At 37.2% G+C, this 13,181-nt stretch overlaps 1 non-coding gene across 1 annotated transcript; it reads left to right on the top strand.

Moving 5' to 3' along the window:
* The first annotated feature begins 1,348 nt into the window (after positions 1-1,348).
* LOC114401054 lies at positions 1,349-1,455 on the top strand. Its single transcript, XR_003664170.1, has one exon. It is a non-coding gene; the product is annotated as a small nucleolar RNA R71 (small nucleolar RNA).
* Positions 1,456-13,181: the final 11,726 nt, after the last annotated feature.

Genomic DNA, 13,181 nt, shown 5'->3' on the forward strand with positions numbered 1-13,181 from the left:
ACTGTTCCCAATATTGCAAGGTATACAGAAAGTACCTAGGTCCTTACATTTCTCAAGAATGTGAGGAACATATTTACCTATCAATGCTGACACATTTCTGCCCATGCTAATCCTTTCATTGCCTTTGAGCTTCCTTTTGTGGGTGCACAACTCCTTTAGAAACTTGGCGTATCTTGGAATATGCTTGATGGCATCTAGCAGAGGTATGTTAACCTCTACTTTCCTGAAGGTCTCCAAGATCTCCTTTTCCACTTCTTCCATTTTTTTGTTTGGAATTGCTCTAGGTGGGAATGGAAGAGGAATAGGAGGCTGTTGTAAGTCATAATTACTAGAAGAAGGTCCACCTGCATGAAAATTTTTGTTAAGAAGCTTTCTCTTTTGTGAAACTATCTCATCCTCTTTTTCAGGTGTAGAATGAAGCTTGACAGGTTCAAGTGCAGGTGCTGCTACTTGTGGAGGCACTTGAATTTGGTTGCCAAACCTCAAGGTGATGGCACTCACATTTTTCGGATTCTGCACAGTTTGTGAAGGCAATTTGTCAGAATTTTGGGACTGAGCTTGATTCATCTGAGTAGCCATTTTCCCCATCTAATTCGTCAGACTCTGAATGGAGGCTCTTGTCTCTTGTTGAAATTGCATATTTTGGATGGTCATTTGCCTCACTAACTCTTCTAAGGAAGGTTGAGGAGGGGCCTCAGTTGCTGGTTGTCATTGTTGTGACTACTGCTGTTGTTGCTGCAATGGAGGAGGAACATATGGCTTGCTTGGACCAGCAGCATTCTGGAAATAAGGTATAGGTTGTTGTTGTTGTTGTTGTGGAGGGCTTGTCCATCGTAGATTTGGATGATTCCTCCAACCTGGATTGTATCTATTGCTTGAAAGGTCATAATTATTTTGTTGTTGTTGGTTTTGTTGCTGTGGAGGTCTATTATAAATGTTTGCAGCATAAGCTTCAGGTTGCTCATTGACTCCAAATTTCTGCAAAGAAGGACAAAGATCTGAATGGTGATCTGCAGAAGAACATAGACCACAGACTCTTGCAACAGGTGTAGATTTCTGATTCATGGCAAGCTGGGTTACTAGGTTGACCAAGGCATCAAGTTTTCCTTCAAGCTTTTTATTTTCAGTAGATGAAGATGAATCCGTGGCCACCTCATGGACTCCTCTAAGAACAATAGCCTCATTTCATGCACTGAATTGTTGGGAGTTGGAAGCCATCTTCTTAATCAAATTCCTAGCCTCAGCAGGGGTCATATCACCAAGAGCTCCACCACTGGCAGCATCAATCACACTCCTCTCCATGTTGCTAAGTCCCTTATAAAAATATTGAAGAAGAAGTTGCTCAGAAATCTGGTGGTGAGGGAAGCTTGCACATAATTTCTTGAATCTTTCCTAGTACTCATACAAGCTTTCTCCACCAAGTTGCCTGATGCCTGAAATGTCTTTTTTGATGGTAGTGGTCCTAGATGTAGGGAAGAATTTCTCCAAGAACACCCTCTTAAGGTCATCCCAGCTGAAAATAGACCTGAGAGCAAGGTAGTATAACCAATCTTTTGCCACTCCCTCCAGAGAATGAGGAAAAGCCTTTTGAAAGATATGATCTTCTTGGACATCAGGGGGCTTGATGGTGAAACAAACAATATGGAACTCCTTAAGATGCTTATAAGGATCTTCACCTGCAAGACCATGAAACTTGGGCAGCAAATGTATTAGTCCAGTCTTGAGAACATATGGAACACCCTTATCAGGATATTGAATGCATAAGCTTTCATAAGTGAAATCAAGTGCAGCCATCTCCCTAAGAGTCCTATCACGAGGTGGAGGCTGAGCCATGTTCTCAGTATACAAATTAGTAATGGAATGCTCAAAATCAGAATATTCAGAATCACTAGCAACATAATACTCACAATGCTCACAATGCACCGAATGACCAGGATGCACACTATGTCTAACTAATCTATGAAAGGTTCTATCTATTTCAGGATCAAAGGGTTGTAAATCACCTAGATTGCCCCTAGTCATTCACTATATGCAGCAAATAATGTGTTTCTCAACAAGCACCTAACAAGGGGGTAAAACTACAACTATACTCAAACGATATCAAAATGAGCTGAAATTTTGTGAGGGACACCCTAAAATATTGAAAAGATAGCACAAAAAATTTCAAACAAAAATTCAAAGTCTAACTATGAAAACTACCTAAGCAAAGTTTAGAAAAATAGGACAATAATACTTAAAAAAAAACATAGTAAACAACTGGTTTTTCGAGTTTGGGAGTCCCCAACCGGCTTCAGCAGGTTCCACAGTATGGGAAATTTTTTTCTACCCCAAATGCATATATAATAATAGTTATTCTGATACCCGGAGCAAAAGTTATGGCCGTTTGAAGTTTTGCTAAACACAAGTTCTCAATTTTTTTTGAATCTCTCAAATCCAGCCACACCAAGTGTTCCTGGTATTTTTCACACAAAATATGAATCAAAAGAACCTACCACACAAAAATTCAGCCAAAAATAACAACCCTAACCATCAAAACAAAAATTGCCAATTAAATTGTAAACAGGCGTTGCTAATTCAGTCGCTAATGTAATGTTGTGTGAATAGTAACACAATCAGTCTCTAATTTCGTCGATAAGCACTATTCACAGCAAAACATAAAACTGAAACAGGGGAAACGCTGAACAAGGGGTACTACTAAATTGCAAAACAGGACATCAAATAAAACAGAGCAACGCACTAACACAACATACTAATACCACACTTAACACGACACAAACACACTAAACAAAAGAAGTAAACGTAAAACAACTAAACATAAAACACTAATCACTAGCTATTATGAACCTTTGGACCACTGCTCCCCAGAAACGGCGCCAAATTTGATCGAGGCTGTACCCGAATCAAATAAACATTAAAAATGCAGTATCTAGGAAGTGATCTTAGGTCGTCTCCCAACGAGCAATGGTCAACCAAACGTTCATAACAAATAGTAATAAAACAGTAACGAATTAGGGGGGGGGTTGTTTGTCTTTGTAAATTAAACAACGAGTAAAATTTGTTTGTCTTCAATTACTCCATATGGTCTGGTAATGGAGTGGTCAGCAAGTTGTAAAGTCATCCTAGTGGGCATGATCTCCAACTCTCCCAACCTTCTACACATGGAGAGTGGCATTAAGTTAATACTGGCTCACAGGTCAATAACAGCCTTTCCCACAGTGACTTCTCCAATTGAACAAGGAATGGTTACACTCCCAGGGTCTTTATGCTTGGGCGGAAGGATCTTTTGAATCACAACACTACAATTTCCTTCCATAACAATGTTTTCCTGGTGAATATACTTGTGTTTCCTTGTTAACATATCCTTTAAAAACTTGGAGTAGAGAGGCATCTGCTGTAAAGCTTCTCCGAAGGGCATGGTTATTTCCAGTTTCCTAAAAATATCTAAAAATCTCGCCAAATGGCGGTCCTTCTCCTTCTTGGAAGGTACCACAGGATATGGTACTTCCGCACCTTCATTCACAACTTTTTCTCTCTAGCTTGTTCACTTCTACTCCTCTCTTTATTCTTATTTTTTTCATCTTTTTCAATTTTTATTTTCTTTTTATTTTTCTACTTCTTTTTCTTTTTTCTTGGTCATTTAATTTCTTTTTCTTGACCATTATTTGTTTTTCTTTTTCCTGATTGCTTTCACCTCTCACATCATCTTTCTTATCATCAGTACCTTTCTTTTCAACAGCTTTCTTCTTAGGCACGACACTATCCTCATCCTCCGCCTCCACAAACCTCTTACTCCTTGTCATAATAGCTTTGCATTCCTCCTTGGGATTCTTTTCTGTATTCGCCACAAAACTGTTGGATGACTTGTCAGCTATCTGCTTGGCCAGTTGTCCCACCTGGACCTCAAGGTTTTTCAGTGTTGACTCAGTGCTTTTATGATTTGACATTGTTACCTGCATAAATTGAGTCAATGTCTCCTCCAGCTTAGTCATCTAAAAGATGTTAGGCTCTTGTTGGATTGGCCTGTTAGAAGGCCCACCCTGGTCTTTGTTGAATTAATTGCCAGGGTGTGATCTCCACTGTCCTTGTTGGTTATAAGGACCCTGATGGAAACCTAAAAATCCTCCTTGAGTATATCCTTGTCTCTGTTGATTTCCCATATAGTGAACTTCTTGAGTGTGTTCTTCAATGGGAATAGATTGGCTTGTTTCATGAGCCTCATCACAGATTGTACAACCTGTAACCTGCAAAACAGAAGACTGTGTAGGTTGACCAATAGACAGTTTAGTTGGCAACTTACCAAGTGTTTCTGTTAAAATCTCAAGTTGCTTAGAAAGCAACTTATTTTGTGCCAACAAAGCATCATGTGATGATAGTTCTAACAAGCTTTTCTTTGTGGGTTGATGAACTCTGTCGCACAGAACAACATGATCGCTGGCTGACATATTCTCAATTAGCTCAGTTGCCTCTTCAGGGGTCTTCAACTTTATTTTTCCCCCTGCTAAAGCATCTAACAGTTGCTTGGTTTGTGGTCTCAGTCCATCTATAAACATATTCAATTGAATTGGCTTAGAGAACCCATGGGTGGGAGTCTTTCTCAATAAACCTCTAAACCTCTCCAACGCTTCACTCAAGGACTCGTTAGGGAACTGATGAAATGAAGAGATTGCAGCTTTCCCTTCCGCAGTCTTTGACTCTGGGAAATATTTCTTCAGAAACCTTTCAACAACTTCTTCCTAGGTGTCATACCCTAATTTCGTCCAGGGACCACCGTTTGATGTCATGCAACCTTCGCTTGACCGCCTTGAGGTACTTAACATCTATCGTTAGGTAATCCGCAAAGTTCTGCGACATTCCAGAAGTCAAAAAGAGGCATTGTTGCGCAATCCATAAAGTTCCGCGACATTTCGGAAGTCAAGAAGAGCCTTGTTGCATAATTCGTAAAGTTTCGCAACATTCCGGAAAGGAAATGGGTGTCGTTATGTAATCCGTAAAGTTTCGGGAAGAAACCGGTAAAAAAACACAAAAACGGGAGTGTATTTAGCAAAATGGGGTGTGTAAATAAAAAGGAGTGCATTTAGAAAAGGGGAGGGGTGAACTTATCAAGATCCTCCACGTTTTGTTGGAAAAGGGTTTTCGGAGCTTCCGAAGCTTCCGTAATGCTTCCGTAAAATTCCTAAAACCCTAAATAAACATATTTCACTTAATATGGGTGAGAAGGAAGAGAAAAAAGAAGAAAGTCAAGTCCTATATGCTTCCGTAAAGCTTCCGTAACTTTTCCGTAAAATTACGAAATAAGGGGGTGAACTTATCAAAATGGGGTTGCAAATAGCAATTTTCAAAATTTCAAATCTGGGCCTTCTAGAATATTTTCGATCCTGAAGCAACCCTGCTCGCCTGGGCGAGTTGGGTGGCAACCTCCTCCCCCTTTTTCCTATAAATAAGCGAAAAGGGGCTGTTCCAAATATCCTCAATCCCCCTGGCTATGCATTTCAGTTGTTTTGGGTGAAAAAATTGTTTCTGTGAAGAAAATCCAAGCTGAGGTGCTTCTGTAACGCTTCGGAGACGTTTCCGTGTGCGAATCCGTGAAGGTTTTCCATTGTTCTTCATCCGTTCTTCGTTTGTTCTTCGTTCTTCAACAGGTAAGTTTTCGAATCCGAGACTTTCAATTCATTTCTTGTTTTGTTAGCTTTCATCTTTATTTCGTTCACTTTCGGTTTTCTTTTCTTCCGTTTCTTACGTGCTTTAACCGTTTATTTAAGCCGTTTTCTCACCTAATAAATGATAAAATGAATTTCAAATATCTTTATTTCATTTATTTAATCGTTTATTTAAGCCGTTGCGAAACTATATTATAATGCCTAACAAATATCTTATAATTCTCTTAAAGGCACTAAGATGTGATTGTTTGGGATTTGATTGAAATCTAGCACTCATACATGTAGAAGCAAGCTTCATGATGATGAATCGTGATAATGAATCAAGTTGATTCAAGCAGTTTTGATGATGACAAAAAGGCCAAAGAATGATTTCAAGATTGAGTCAACAAGTTTAAGATCAAAATTAATTTCAAGTTTCATGTGAAGAAATCAAGAAGATTCAAGAATCAAGTGAAGTTTGATTTCAAGATTCAAGAGAAGATGAATTCAAGATTCAAGAGAAGAAATCAAGAAGACTTCACAAGGGAAGTATTGAAAAGATTTTTCAAAAAAAAACATAGCACAGTTTTGTTTTTCAAAAGAGTTTTTTTCTCAAAATTTTCTAATTTACCAGAGTTTTTACTCTCTGGTAATCGATTACCAATTTCCTGTAATCGATTACTAGTGGAAAAGTTTGATTTCAAAAGCTTTTAACTGAATTTGCAACGTTCCAATTGATTTTTAAATGGTGTAATTGATTACAATATATTGGTAATCGATTACTAGTGTATCTGAACGTTGAAATTCAAATTCAATTGTGAAAGAGTCACATTTTTTCATAAAATGCTTTGTGTATTACATGGTTTTGGTAATCGATTACCAGTGACAAGTTTTGAATAAAAATCAAGAGATGTAACTCTTCCAATGGTTTTCAGGTTTTTCTCAAGGTTATAACTCTTCCAATGGTTTTTCTTGACCAGACATGAAGAGTCTATAAAAGCAAGACCTTGACTTGCATTTCAATAACTTTTTAAGATATACTTTTACAACCTTTGAATCTCTTTGAACTTTTTTTTTGAACTTCTTCTTCTTCTTCTTCCTTTGCCAAAAGCTTTCTGAGTTTTCTGGTTTCCAAACCTTGTTCTTTCCTAGAAAACAAAAGTGTGCTATATCTTTTCATTCTCTTCTCCCTTTGCCAAAAATAATTCAGCAAGGACTAACCGCCTGAATTCTTTTTGTCTCTCTTCTCCCTTTTCCAAAAGAACGAAGGACTAACCGCCTGAATTCTTTTGTGTCTCCCTTCTCCCTTTTCAAAGAATTCAAAACGAAACAGTCTGAGAATTCTTTTGATTCTTCCCTTTCCCTTAAACAAAAGATTTCAAAGGACTAACCGCCTGAGATATCTTTTGTTTCCCCTTCACAAAGTTTCAAAGGACTAATCGCCTGAGAACTTTGTCTTAACACATTGGAGGGTACATCCTTTGTGGTACAAGTAGAGGGTACTTCTACTTGGGTTGTTGTAACTGAGAACAAGAGAGGGTACATCTCTTGTGGATCAGTTCAAGTGGAGGGTACATCCACTTGGTTGTTCAAAGAGAACAAGGGAGGGTACATCCCTTGTGGATCTTTGCTTGCAAAGGATTTTACAAGGTTGAAAGAAATCTCAAGGACCACAGGTCACTTGGGGACTGGATGTAGGCACGGGTTGTTTCCGAACTAGTATAAATTGTTGTGTTTGTCTTCTTCTTCCCTACACTCTTTAATTTCTGCTATGCACTTTAATTATCGCTTTTACTTTTGGTTAAGTTTCTATTTCTGTTCTTTACTTTCTTAACATTATAGTAAAAGCCTAATTGAATCTAGTAACATTAAGAAGGATAAATTTTTAATTAGTAAAGGTTCATTAATAATTAATTCAACCCCCCTTCTTAATTATTCCGAGGCCACTTGATCCAACAATACACACACTAAACATAATATCTGGTCTACTAGTAGATAAATAAAGAAGTGATCCGATCATACCTCAATATTGCTCAACGTCTGTTGACTGACCAGTTTCATCTTTATCCAAATAGCAAGCAGTACTCATTGGTGAAACCATATGCTTAGCATTCTCCATCCCAAAATCTGTGAATAAATTCCTTGCAATACTTTGATTGATTAACAAATATTCCATTCTAGGTTTGCTTGATTAGCAACCGAAGAAAGAAATTTAATTCACCTATCATAGACATTTCAAATTCACTTTGCATGTCTTGAGAGAATTCTTTGCATAGAGACTCATTAGTGGATCCAAAAATAATGTCATCAACATAGATTTGAATTAATAAAATATCTTCTAACTTCTTTTTAATGAAAAGAGTAGTATCTACTTTACCTCTAGAGAAATCCTTTTCTAAAAGGAGAAATCCTTTGCATAGGCTAATAACATTCTTATGGCTTCTAATCTAGCAACTGGAGCATATGTTTCCTCATAGTCTATCCCTTCTTCCTGATTGTATCCTTTGGCTACTAACCTAGCCTTATTTCTAATAACTATGCCATTTTCATCTAACTTGTTTCTGAATACCCATTTTGTTCCTATAACAGGGTAATTTTCAGGTTTCCCAACTAGTTCACAAACATTATTTCTTTCAAATTGGTTTAATTCTTCCTGCATAGCTATTATCCAATGTTCATCAATTATGGCTTCTTTCAAATTTTTAGGTTCAATCATAGAAACAAAAGCCATATTATTGCATATATCTTTGAGAGAATGCCTAGTGGTTACCCCTTTTGATATATCACCAATGATGTTGTCAAGAGGATGATATCTAGAAGCTCTCCATTCTCTTGGAAGATCAGCATTTGCTTTAATTTTACCAATGTGAAAATCTTCATTATTTCCATCTCTTTTACCTTTGTGATCTTCTCCATGAATATGCATTTCTTCTAATGATTCTGAAATCTCATCTAGTATATCTTTTCTTGGCAAAATTGCATTAGATTCATCAAAAGAAACATGAATGGATTCTTCAATAATCATAGTTCTTTTGTTATATATTCTAAATGCTTTACTTTGCAATGAATACCCAAGAAAAATACCTTCATCAGATTTAGCATCAAACTTACCTATATTATCTTTACCATTGTTTAGCACAAAACATTAACATCCAAATACATGAAGATGTGAAATGTTAGGTTTTCTTCCATTATATAACTCATATGGAGTTTTCTTCAAGATTGGTCTTATTAAAGCCTTATTCATGATATAGCATGCAGTATTTACGGCTTCAGCCCAAAAATATTTGGGGAGAAAAGTATCATTTAATAAAGTTCTAGCAAGTTCTTCTAAGGATCTATTTTTCCTCTCAACAACTCCATTTTGTTAAGGAGTTCTAGGTGCAGAAAAATTATGTTCAATGCCATGTTCATCACAAAATGATTCAAAATCTTTGTTTTCAAATTCTACTCCATGATCACTCCTAATAGATGCAATTTTAAGATTTTTCTTATTTTGAATGACTTTGGCAAGTTTCTTGAATGCATGAAATGCATCACTTTTATTAGTAAGAAATAATGTCCATGTATATCTAGAGTAATCATCAACAATAACAAGAGCATAATAGTTTCCTCCAAAACTCATAGTTCTAGAAGTACCAAACAGATCCATATGCAACAGTTGTAAGGGTTGAGTTGTTGACATGATATTCTTAGATTTAAAAGAAACCCTTACTTGTTTTCCTTTCTGACATGCATCACATAATCTATCTTTTTCAAATTTGAGTTTTGGTAAACCAATAACTAAATCTTTTGAAATCAGTTTATTTAAATGTTCCATGTTTATGTGAGCATTCCTTCTATGCTATAACCATGGATCATCATCCTTACTAAGAAAACATTGATTATGGTTTTGTTTTTGATTTAAATCTATCATGTAAACATTATTTGTTCTATAACTTATATGCTTTATATTCCTATCATGCTCATTTTCAATAACACGTTTATGAGAATCAAATGATACTAGATAGCCTTTATCACATAATTGACTAACACTTAGCAAATTGTTCTTAAGACCTTCAACAAGTAGAACATTCTCAATGGAGGAAGATGAGTTTGTACCTATTTTTCCAACTCCGAGAATTCTACCTTTATTGTTGTCGCCATAAGTCACATGTTCGCTTTTCTTGGGAGAGATATGAGTGAACTTTCATGCATCTCCTGTCCTATGTTTAGAGCATCCACTATCTGTGTACCAACTCTTCTTCAAGGATACCTATATGAGCAAGTTTATGACTTAGGTACCCAAATTTCCTTGGGTCCTTGTGTATTAGTTTTAATATAAGACCCTTTTGGGACCCATATCATTTTAATATTATTGCTATTTTTCTTTAAATAACATGTAGATATGTTGTCATACCCAAATTTCGTCCGGGGACCATCTGTTTGGTGGGATGCAACCTTCGCTTGACCACTTCGAGGTACTTGACACCCATCCTTAGGCAATCCGTGAAGTTCCGCGACATGTCGAGAGTCGAAAGAAAGCGTTAATGTGCAATCCGTAAAGTTCCGTAACATTCCAAAAGCCAAAGAGGGGACGATTGCGTAATCCGTAAGGTTTGGTGACATTACGGAAAGAAAACAAGTATCGTTACGTAATTTGTAAAGTTCCGTAACGTTACAAAAAATGAATCGGCAAAAAAGGGTAGAGGGGGTGTATTTAGTAAACAGGGGTGTACAAATAGCAATCAGGCCCACTTGGGCCTTCCAGGATGTTCCAACAGAAGGCGGTGCCTTCTGGTGGAAGCAACCCAGCTCGCCTGGGCGAGCTGGCCGGCAACCACCTCCCTCTTTTCCCCTATAAAAAGGGGAAGGAGGGCAGAACAAATTCGTTCAACCCTCCTGGTATCTGAGATTCACTTAAAATTAGTGAGAAAAATTGTTTCCGTGAAGAAAATCTACGCCGAGGCGCTTCCGTAACGCTTCTGAGACGTTTCTGTGGGCGATTTCGTGAAGATTTTCCACCATTCTTCGTCGTTCTTCGGTCTTCAACCGGTAAGTTCCCGAAATCGAACCTTTCAATTCATTCTATGTACCCTTAGTGGTCCCCACTTGTTCCGCGTGTTTTTATTTTTATTACGTTTGCTTTTTGTACCCCTTTTGATGTGCTTTAGTCATTTATTTAAGTCATTTTCTCGCCTAATCAAAAATAAAATAAATTTCCACTGATCATTTGAGTTGTAACATCTTTTAATTTTTGTTAGAATAAAATCCGACCGATCTTTCACGCCATAATCACGTTTGAAACCAAAAAGAGGCAAAATAATAATATAATAATCAAAAAAATATTTTAATAAAATAATCAAAAAAATCAATTGGACATTTTTTTCTTTGGGATTTTCTTTCTTAATCAAATTGACTAATAACCAAAGTGAAACTAAAGGTAAAATAAATTCATAAATCAAGCTTTTGTCATCACCTAAAAACCATTTTTAAAGGTCCAATGCCTTGAAATGGTCCTTTTCGCTTTTATTGGTTAAACGTGGGTTTTTAAAAGCCTAAAATCAACACATAGCTTTGTCACCTCTTTCAAGAAACCAAGAGATCATTAATGGTCCAATGCCTTAATGTTTTCTCTCCGTTCAAAAGAATTGAAAGATCGTTTAATGGTCCAACGCCTTAAATGACCTTTTATTCAATCAAAATATATCTTGCAAAAAAAAATAAAAACAACTTAACCAACGTTCAGTTCTCAAAGAACTATGTAGGTCTGATTTCCTTATCACAATTAAGGAATACGTAGGAGCAAGGGAAACACCCTTGTCGACCACAAAAAGATAAAAAATACAAAAAAGGCATAAAAAGACATAAAAACATAAAAAAGGGAAAATAAAACAAATTGAAGTCATATTTGCACACTTGATTAAAGGCTGTCGTCCCTTGTGACGGACGCGTGGGGTGCTAATACCTTCCCCGTACGTAAATACAACTCTCAAACCTTTCACGATTAAAGTTCGTAGACCACACCTTTCCGATTTTTTCGACGTTTTCCTTGAATAAACATTGGTGGCGACTCCGCACATTTTCCTTTCTTGGAAGACGCACCCATGAGCCCTCGCGTCGCCCTCCCGCCGAAGGGTAGGTTGCAACAATTGGCGACTCCACTGGGGACGATTGTTAGAGAGTTAGGCCAATCAATCAGTGTGCTTTCCTTACTATGACTTCCCTTTTGTTCTTTTTCTATGTCTTTTATTTCTTATGTTCTTGTATATATAAACTCTTTTGATGCTTTTAGTGCGTTTTAAAATGTATGCATGAGGTAAATATTTATTCATTTGATGCACACAAACACAAACACTATTGTCGCAACATGCCCTTTTGCGGGCGAGCGAGGCGAGGCTCACGGGTGCGTTTTCCAAAGGAGGAAAGATGCGCAGAGTCGCCACCAACGTTTATTTGTGGAAAACGTTGGAAAAAACCGAAGGAAACCGGTCATAAAGAATATTCCAAGTTCAGGAGTTGTATTTACGTTTGAGGAAGGTGTTAGCACCTCTCACGTTTGTCTCAAAGGACAACAACCTTATTTTTAGAATTGTGGAAATTGTGTTACCTTAACTTTTATTTCTTTTTATTTTTTGAGGTCGACAAAAGCGGGGCTCTTGCTCCTACGTACCCTCCATCGAAGAGGAAATCAGACCTACGTAGTTCTTTTTAAGGGTGAATCAAGCGATTCTTTTTACTTGGAAGGTGATCATTTTAAGGCGTTGGACCTTAAAAATGATCCATTTAATTGGTAAGAAAATCTGAGATATTGAACTTTCAAATCCTTTTTATTGATTTTTTGAGGACGAGCTTGACTTTGCGGGTTGACTTTGCGGGTCAATTCAACTAAGAAAGAGAAATCCCAAAGAGAAACGTCCGATTGATTTTTCCGCTTTATTTTACTAAAAAGTATTTTTTGATTATTATATTATTATTTTACCTCTTTTTTTGATTTCCAACGTGGTTACGGCACAACCGAACGGTCGGATTTCATTTTAACAGAAATTAACGGATATTACAAATCAAATGATCGTTGGAAATTTATTTTATTTTGATTAGGCGAGAAATGACTTAAATAAATGACTGAAGCACGTCAAAAGGGGGTACGGAAAGTAAATGAAACGAGAATAAAAGTACACGAAACAAATGGGGACCACCATGGGTACATAGAATGAATTGAATAGCTCGATTTGAGGTACTTACCGGTTGAAGATCGAATAAAATGAAGAGCGAAAGATGAATGATGAAGAACGGTTGAAAATCTTCGCGTAAATACCCACGGAAACGTTACGGAAGCGCCTCGGCTTGGATTTTCTTCATGGAAACAATTTTCCTCAGCAATTTCAAGTGAATACGAAGTGCCAAGAAGGCTGAACCCTTTTCTTCTTCACTTCTCCCCCTATTTATAGCAAAATAGGGGAGGAGCTTGCCACCCAGCTCGCCTAGGCGAGCTAGGTTGCTTCCTCCAGAAGCAACCGCTTTCTGGAGGAAGAATCTGGAAGGCCCAAGTGGGCCTGGTTGCTA

Source organism: Glycine soja, chromosome 19, assembly GCF_004193775.1.
Source record: "Glycine soja cultivar W05 chromosome 19, ASM419377v2, whole genome shotgun sequence".
In the NCBI taxonomy this organism is placed as follows: Eukaryota; Viridiplantae; Streptophyta; class Magnoliopsida; order Fabales; family Fabaceae; genus Glycine; species Glycine soja.